Source organism: Acomys minous (assembly GCF_964271855.1).
Source record: "Acomys minous genome assembly, chromosome: 3".
Lineage (NCBI taxonomy): Eukaryota > Metazoa > Chordata > Mammalia > Rodentia > Muridae > Acomys > Acomys minous.
In genome coordinates, this window is record NC_140485.1 from 62,770,476 (window position 1) to 62,778,359 (window position 7,884).

Sequence of the window (7,884 nt, forward strand, 5' to 3'; positions counted from 1 at the left end):
TTAGCAAATTCCTCACCACAAGTAAGAAATCAAACAGTCAAGGTAGTAAGTGGATACATAAGTGAAAATCCCTAAGGCCTGAGTAAGATGGGTCCTCGGACGGGGTTAACTACTTCAGACTTTGAGGGTGCCATTGCTGCTTGTCCTTGAGGAGCGATTTGACTGCAGGGCTTAATACATAATCTATTAACAAGCTGGCTGCGAGTGTTGGGGTCTGGAGTCTGTTAACTGACTTGATTATCAACTTGACACACCTGGGAAGAGGAACTCTCCGCTGAGGAATTGTGCCTATCGGATTGGCCCATGAACATACATGTCTGTGGGGGCAGCTTGCTGGTGAAAAGCCTGAAAAACAAGGCCAAGCTCGGGGCCGTTTGACCCCTGCCCTAGTTCCAAGAAACCAGCAAAACAAAACACCACCTGGAGCTTTAGGAAAACACCCCGTGGGGAAATCCCCCACACGGCCTGCTCTCTGACCCCCCCCCTCCCGTTAACCCGGCCCGAGCCAATCATCCTGCTCACATACCTTAGATACAGCAGCCCAACCAATCAGTTTAAAGGTCAGGTCCTCCCCCTGGCTTGTGGTTTTAGCCTTTATAAGCAGTCTGTAACAGCTACTTGGGGCCTTTTGCCTCCCTCGTGCTGACAGACCATGACACATCAACAATTGGGACTTCTGATGTGTCAGTAATAAATTTTACCTATACCTCTCAGCTGGTGTGACTTGGATGGTTTCTTGTGGTGACCCCCTTACCGAATTGGACTCCCAGGGCCCAACATTTTGGGCTAGGGTCCAACACTGGTTGTTAATGGGTGTAGGGGGGCCTGGCTCACTGTGGGTGATGTCCCTGCGAAGGCGGTCCTGGAGTGTATGAGAAAGTTTACTGAGCAAGCCAGCAAGCAGCAGCCCTCCGTGGTCTTGGCTTCAGTTCCTGCCCTGAGTGCCCGCCTTGATTTCCATCTGGGATTGGCTGGAGTGGGTAAGCTGAAATAAACCCTCTCCCCTCCAAGTTGCTTGTGGTTAGAATGTTGTATTACAGTACCAGAAAGAAAACTGAGACAGGACTCTAAGGGGGATTGTTTTGATTGCTTGATTGCCTTCTGTGGTAGAACGTTTGCTAAACGAGGCTTTCAGAGATGGGTCTTCTCACCACACCCACTTAAAAAAAAAAGATCTCCATATTTCTGAGGTCTGTGCTGTTGCTACATTATCCATGGCTGGTAGGGGGAAAGCCAGCCTGGGCAAGATGGAAATGATTTAAACTGCTTCAGTATTTGTCCCGGTTCTGCAGCTGTGATGAAACACCATGACCAAAAGCAATTTGAGGGGGAAAAAGATTTATTTGGCTTACACTTTCATATCACTGTTCATCACTGAAGGAAGAAGTCAGGGCAGGAACTCAAACAGGGCAGGGACCTGGATGTGAGAGCTGATGCAGAAACCATGGAGGGGTGCTGCTTACTGGCTTGCTCTTCCTGACTTGCTCAGCCTGCCTTCTTATAGCTAAAACCCAGGTCTGCCAGCCCAGAGGTGTCCACCAGTGATGAGCTGGGCCCTCCCCATCAAGTAGTATTAAGAAATGCCCTACAGGGTTGCCTGCCCAATGTTATGGAGACATTTTCTCACATGAGGGTCTCTTCTCTCAGATGACTTTAGCTTGTGTCAAGTTGACATCAAACCAGCCAGGCAAAGACTAAGATGGATCGTCCTTTGGGTAAGAGATGTATTAGGAGAGCTGTTCATGGAATGGACAGACAGACGATAGATAGCAGATGGCAGGGTCTCTGAGGGGAGTCTAAGGGCCATGTGGCATAGTGTAGGAGGGGTCCCTTCCTATGGGTTTCGGAGGAAGTTGGGGGGGGGGGTCCTATGCCATGTGGTTGCTTAGTAGCCCATGAGCTAAGCCCATGAGTCAGGATGTCTCTGAAGCAGCTATGAGGATAGAGAAGGTGAGAATCTAGAAAAACAAATGACTGTAGTTTGGGGGAGTTATCACAGTTCAACCAATGGTTACAGAATGGTGTTTCTCTGGATAACAATAACCATTCTTTAGCATGTATGTTAGCACAGACTGTAATGTGTGTGTGTACATTCTCACACACATAAGCGTCATTTGTCAGAACAGTTGACTGTCAAAGGTATTGTTGTCAGCCTAGTGCTGCAGCTGTGACACCCTGGGCCTCTCTGGGTGCCTGTCAACATCTCTGTGGGTTCTGTCCATCTGTTTTGACATCAACCTCTAGCCTATTCCAGACACACACTCTCACACACAGTGGTGCACACACGTGCACACACATGCATATATGCACACATGTACATATGCCAATACATGCAGCTGCACACACGTGCACACAGGTGCATGCACACAGAAGAAGAGGCAAAGAAGCTAAATTGTAGTCCCTTAAGTGAAGGGAATTTCATTTAAATTAATTTTAAAAGTCTTCCAGGAGAGCACAGTCATTTTCTGGTTCTAGTTCAGTTCTAGATTCCAGAGACTCTGCTCTCTAGGACCTGAGTTTTTTTGGACCTTGGAGATTTCAGGGCCTGTGCTTCCCTGTCTGTTAACTCTGTGATCTTCTGCTGGTCCTGTGGGAGCCATTGGGTTATTGCATTGGAGCCATGTTAGAAGATGGCACCTACCTCCTCATGCCAGGAAGCAGCACCTGTCCAGTGCCCTCTCCTCCGGCTTATGCCAGGAAGCAGCACATATCCAGTACCCTCTCCTCCGGCTCAGGTCAACCCAGTTTCTAGAACCTGCTGCTTCCACTTGTCCTCCTGGTCCTTGGTGGGGTCTGGACCACTTCCCCGTTCCTCTCTGTTCCCTTTAGTAGTGCCCACACCTTTGTCAGTTGATTCTTGCACAGTCCTCTTCAGTAAGTTTTCTGAGTGTTGTTTGTCTCATGGCTGCCTGCCGAGAGAAGTGCAGCAGCTGAAATCACCAACGTCCAGAAAATTCAGATCATAGAGAGCAGAGTCTCTGGAATTTAAAACTGAACTACAGCCAGAAAATGATTGTGCCTCCTGGAAGATTTTTAAAGTATATTTTATTAACTTATTTGTATTACATCTCAGTTATTATTGCATCCCTTGTATCCTCCCATTCCTCCCTCCCTCCCGCTTTCCCCCTACTCCCCTCACCTATGACTGTGACTGAGGGGGACCTCCTCCCCCTGTATATGCTCATAGGGTATCAAGTCTCTTCTTGGTAGCTTGCTATTGTCCCTCTGAGTGCCACCAGGCCTCCCCATCCAGGGGACATGGTCAAATATGGGGCACCAGAGTTCATGTGAAAATCAGTCCCCACTCTCCACTCAACTGTGGAGAATGTCCTGTCCATTGACTAGATCTGAGTAGGGGTTAGAAGTTCACTGCACGTATTGTCCTTGGCTGGTGCCATAGTTTGAACAGGACCCCGGGGCCCAGACCTGTCCGTCATAATATTAAAAGATTTTAAAAATTAACTTAAATGAAATACCCTTTACTTAAGGGGCTACAGTTTAGCTTCTTTACCTCTTCTTGTGTGTGCACGCTCCTGTGTGCATGTGTGTGCAGCTGCATGTATTGGCAATGTACATGTGTGCGTATATATGCATGTGTGTGCATGCATGTGAGTGTGTGTGTGGACCACTGTGTGTATGGGGGGGGCCTAGAGATTGATGTCAAGAAGGGTCTTCCTCTATAATTCCCTACCTTACTTTGAGTCAGGATCTCTCGCTGAACCTGGGCTCATCATTAGCTAGCCTGACTGCCAGTGAATCCAGCTGTCAGTTAGCTCTAGCTGTCTCCCTCACAGCACTGGGGTTACAGGTCACATGTAGCCTCTGAATTCTGGGTCAAAACTCAAGTGCTCAATTTTATGTGGTGACACTTTACTCACGAACCATCTCCCTAGCTCCATCTTTGTCTTAAAATACACAAACCATGAGAAAGAGGGGAAAGGGGTAATGCCCCCAAATCCTATTATTATTGAGGAAGAAAGGTGATGTGAGAAGGCTTGGCCTATAGCTGTAACCATACAGGGTTAGCCCTTTCTGTCTGTGGCTTCTAATCAGCCAACCACAGTTTGAAATAATTGAAAAAGAATTTGCATGTACATTGACTAGGAGTCGTGGTTCCCGAACAATAAACTGTGATACGTACTTACATATTTACTACGTAGTAGTAAATTTACTACATAGTACATACATACTAATATTTACATATTAGCCATTATTCTTAACTAAGAGACAGCTTAAAGCCTGTGGGAGGATGTGCATAGGTTATATGCAAATAGTTTGCCATTTACCATTTTGTATCAAGAACTTACTCATCTTTTGTGTGTGTGTGGTGTGTGTGTGTGTGTGTGTGTGTGTTTGTTTTGTTTTTTTTTTTTAGAAAAATGAACATATGATTTTAAAGTAATTTCTTTCTCTTCCCTTCTCTCTGTGTATGTGTAGGCAAGAAGATAACTTGTGAGAGTCAGTTCTCCCTACTGTGTGAATTCTGGGAAGGAAAACCGGGCCATAAGACTGCATCTTTACCCACTGAACCCTCTTGTCAGCCCTGTTTGTTTGTTTGTTTGTTTGTTTGTTTTTGTGAGACAGAGTCTCGTACAGTTCAGGCAATCCTTGAACCCACTATGTTTGTGAAGATGTCTTGAACCCCTGATCCACCAGCTCATACCTTCCAAGTGATGGGATGACAGGCATATGGCACAATGCCCAGCTCATCTTGGATTTGATATCCACAGGGGTCCTGGGACCAATCCTCCGTGGGTTCTGAGGAATGGCTATTTACCTCAGCCATAATTATAGTCTTTTATTAATAAAAATGGCAAAATGTTCAATTCATTATTTTCATGTGGTTGGTATATGTCTTAGGATTACTGTGGCTGTGATGAAACACCCTGACTAAAGGCACTTGTGAAGGAAAGGGTTTATTCCCAGTCACAGTCCCTTGAAGCAGGAACTCCAATAGGGCAGGAACCTAGAGGCAGGAGCTGATGCAGAGGCCGTTGAGGGGTGCTGCTTACTAGCTTGTTACTCATGGCTTTCTCAGTCTGCTTTTTTTGTAGAACCCAGGACCATCAGAGCAGAAGTGTCCCTACCCACAATAGGCCAGGCTTGCCCCCATCACTCACTAATTAAGAAAATGTTCTATAGTTTGTCTTCAGCCTGATTTTCTAGAAGCGTTTTCTCAATTGAAGCTCCCTCCTCTTGGATGACTATAGCTTATGTGAAGTTGACAGACAATCAGCATAGTACAATAATATCTACTATAGTTTTTTTCTGCAGGCAAAAATATATTTAATGGTTACAAAATGTTTTCAGGGAAACCTTTCCTAAAACCTAAGACCGTTGGCAGAGGAATGTATACCACACCACTGTCCACAGCGCTGTAAGGGTTTGTCTTCGGTTTCACACATCCAGCATGGCCTGGCAGGGGCCTGGGCTTTTTGTAGTCCTTAACTGTTAGAGCTGAGAGAGGCCCTACTGTTCCATAGCTATGCTGTCTGGAAGGTCGTATGCCAGCTGTCACACATGCTGGCTTTGCAGTAAGAGGCATCCTTCCTGCCCACAGCCTATTGGCTGGGATTAGTTACATGGCTCTAACTCACTGCTGGGAGATTAGGAAATATGGAGATGTGCACCAATACTCAGCTATATGACAAAAACTAGGAGGCTTGTTTTATAGTTCATCCTAGTTCTTAAATCAGCTTGTGATTTGAGTGAGAAAATATTCCCCCATAGGCACATGGTTTCCAGCTGGCAGTGCTGTTTGGGGGTGCCATAGAACCTTTAGGAAGTGCAGACTTGCTGGAGGAAGTATTTCACTGAGGGAGATTTGGGGGTTTGTAACCTGTCCCACTTCTTGTTCTCTCTCTCTCTGCTTCCTGTACGCATACAGTATGACCAGCCAGCTTCCTCGCTTGCCTTCCCTGCCTGCTAATCATGCATCTCCACTATGATGGTCTCTGTCCTTCTGAAACTGATGACCCAAAATAAGCCCTTTCTCCACCAAGTTGCTCTTCTTTGCTTATTTTATTTCAGTGACAGAAAAGAAATTAACCCATATACCATCATTCATATATATACATATATGTACACAGACACACACACACATAAATAATCTCTTGAAGAGGGGTCTCATTTTGCATCTGAAACTGGTATCGAAATCAAACTTGAGCTCTTACCTTGTCTGGAGTGCTGTGATCCTCATACCTGGCCCCTGGCCCTCTTGAAGAAGCTCTTACTTTTGTTTGTTTAGAGACTAGATTTTACTCTGTAGCCCAGGCTAGCCTTGAACTTGTGGCAATCCTCTTCTCTGTTTCCTAGGTGCTGGGCTACAGGTGTGCATCTCCATGTCTGTTTTGAAGCAGGATTTTAAACATTGTGAGAGGGGCAATGTTCTTAAAAGGAGCCCTTTTAAATCGGTGTAATTTGGGAAAACTATGAGTGAGGAAGTTAGGGGCTGTTACTGATGGTCTGTCTCACAGATGACCATGACAAAGCAGTGTGCCCACACTAAACACTAAGAGCTGTAAGACCTTACTACCCGCCAGAATGTCCCCATTTAGAATGCAAAATCGCAGTATATCTGTCCCAGGATGTCTTTACTTTTCTCCCTCCATCTGTCCACTCATCTCTCTGTCCACTTATCCATCATCTTCTCATTTACGTATGCATCAACCCATCACCAGTCCATCCTTCCACCCAAGAAATTACCCAGTGTGTGCCAAGCACTGGTAAGCCAAAAAATGGGAAACTTAAAGAGACAGACACTGCCCTCATGGAAGCTAGTCCACCGACATGAAAGATGATAATACTAGCTAGCCCTCCACCCTAAGTATCTAGGTGACAAATATTGTACCAATAACTATGGGAAAGGGCTGTGAGCCTAGGAAGTGTTTTACCCCAGTGGCTGCCTTTGCTAAATGATCGTCCACATCTGATATTTGTCCTATAATTTGATATAAACTGTGATCTGAGACCACCTAGAAGCAGAGGCTACCTTATTTGTGAAGAACTTTCCCTTGGAGACTAGGGAAATGGTGGCATTTAATATTTACACTGAATTTCAAGGCCAGCTATCAGTAACGTGACAAATATTTATTTCTAAACTGTGCTGCAGACATCGGTGAAGCATTTCCTTGCAAATGTCAGTTTGCAAAGCTATCTGGTGTTTTAGCTGATTCCTCTGAGGTTTTCTCCCGGGCCATCTGCAGTTCATCTCTTTATCCCTCTAATTCCTGTGGACGTAGTCACCATGGGCAGACCAGCACCAGGCTCAGTTTATCCCCAAGTCGTAAAGCAGATCGCAAAAGCTTGTACATAAGCTCTTTTCTGCTCCTGTTGTTTCCAAACTTTAACTCATTGGTTATGACAGCTCCACAGCTGACACTGTTACTACCCCCATTTTTTCCAGTTGGGGGAACTGAGGCAGAGAGAGACTAGAATGTGTTTCAAGGGCCAGCGATAGTAGGCTGAGAACTGGCCTTCCATTTTTCCCTGAAAACTTTTGGTCCTCTTTCCAGCATTATTGTGTTGCCTTGCACAGTTCCTGCACTCAGACAGAACTTGAATAAGATTGGTAGAAGGAAAAAGAGACAATGGGACAAGTGACGCTGACAGTGCGGACTTTTATTCTGGGGGAAGGAGGACCCAAAATCCTGCAGAGAACCTGGCGTGTCTCTTTAAGAATCAAAGTGTCTAGGCTAGGACAGCTAAAGGGCAGAGGGGTGAGGGTGGGATGGAGGTTGAAAACTTTCCTATTTGGCCTTCAGTTTGCCGTTGCTAGGGGTAACCAGTGAGGAGTCCGCTGAAGAATGTCAGGTGATCAATAATCATCTCCCATTACTCACGAGTCGATAGGGCTGGGAGGGAAAAATCTAGATGAACTATTTT

At 45.7% G+C, this 7,884-nt stretch overlaps 1 long non-coding RNA gene across 1 annotated transcript; it reads left to right on the forward strand.

The window, feature by feature from the left end:
• The first annotated feature begins 630 nt into the window (after nt 1-630).
• On the forward strand, nt 631-4,830 carry LOC311595031. Its single transcript, XR_014778288.1, has 2 exons — nt 631-980; nt 4,438-4,830. It is a non-coding gene; the product is annotated as an uncharacterized lncRNA (long non-coding RNA).
• Nucleotides 4,831-7,884: the final 3,054 nt, after the last annotated feature.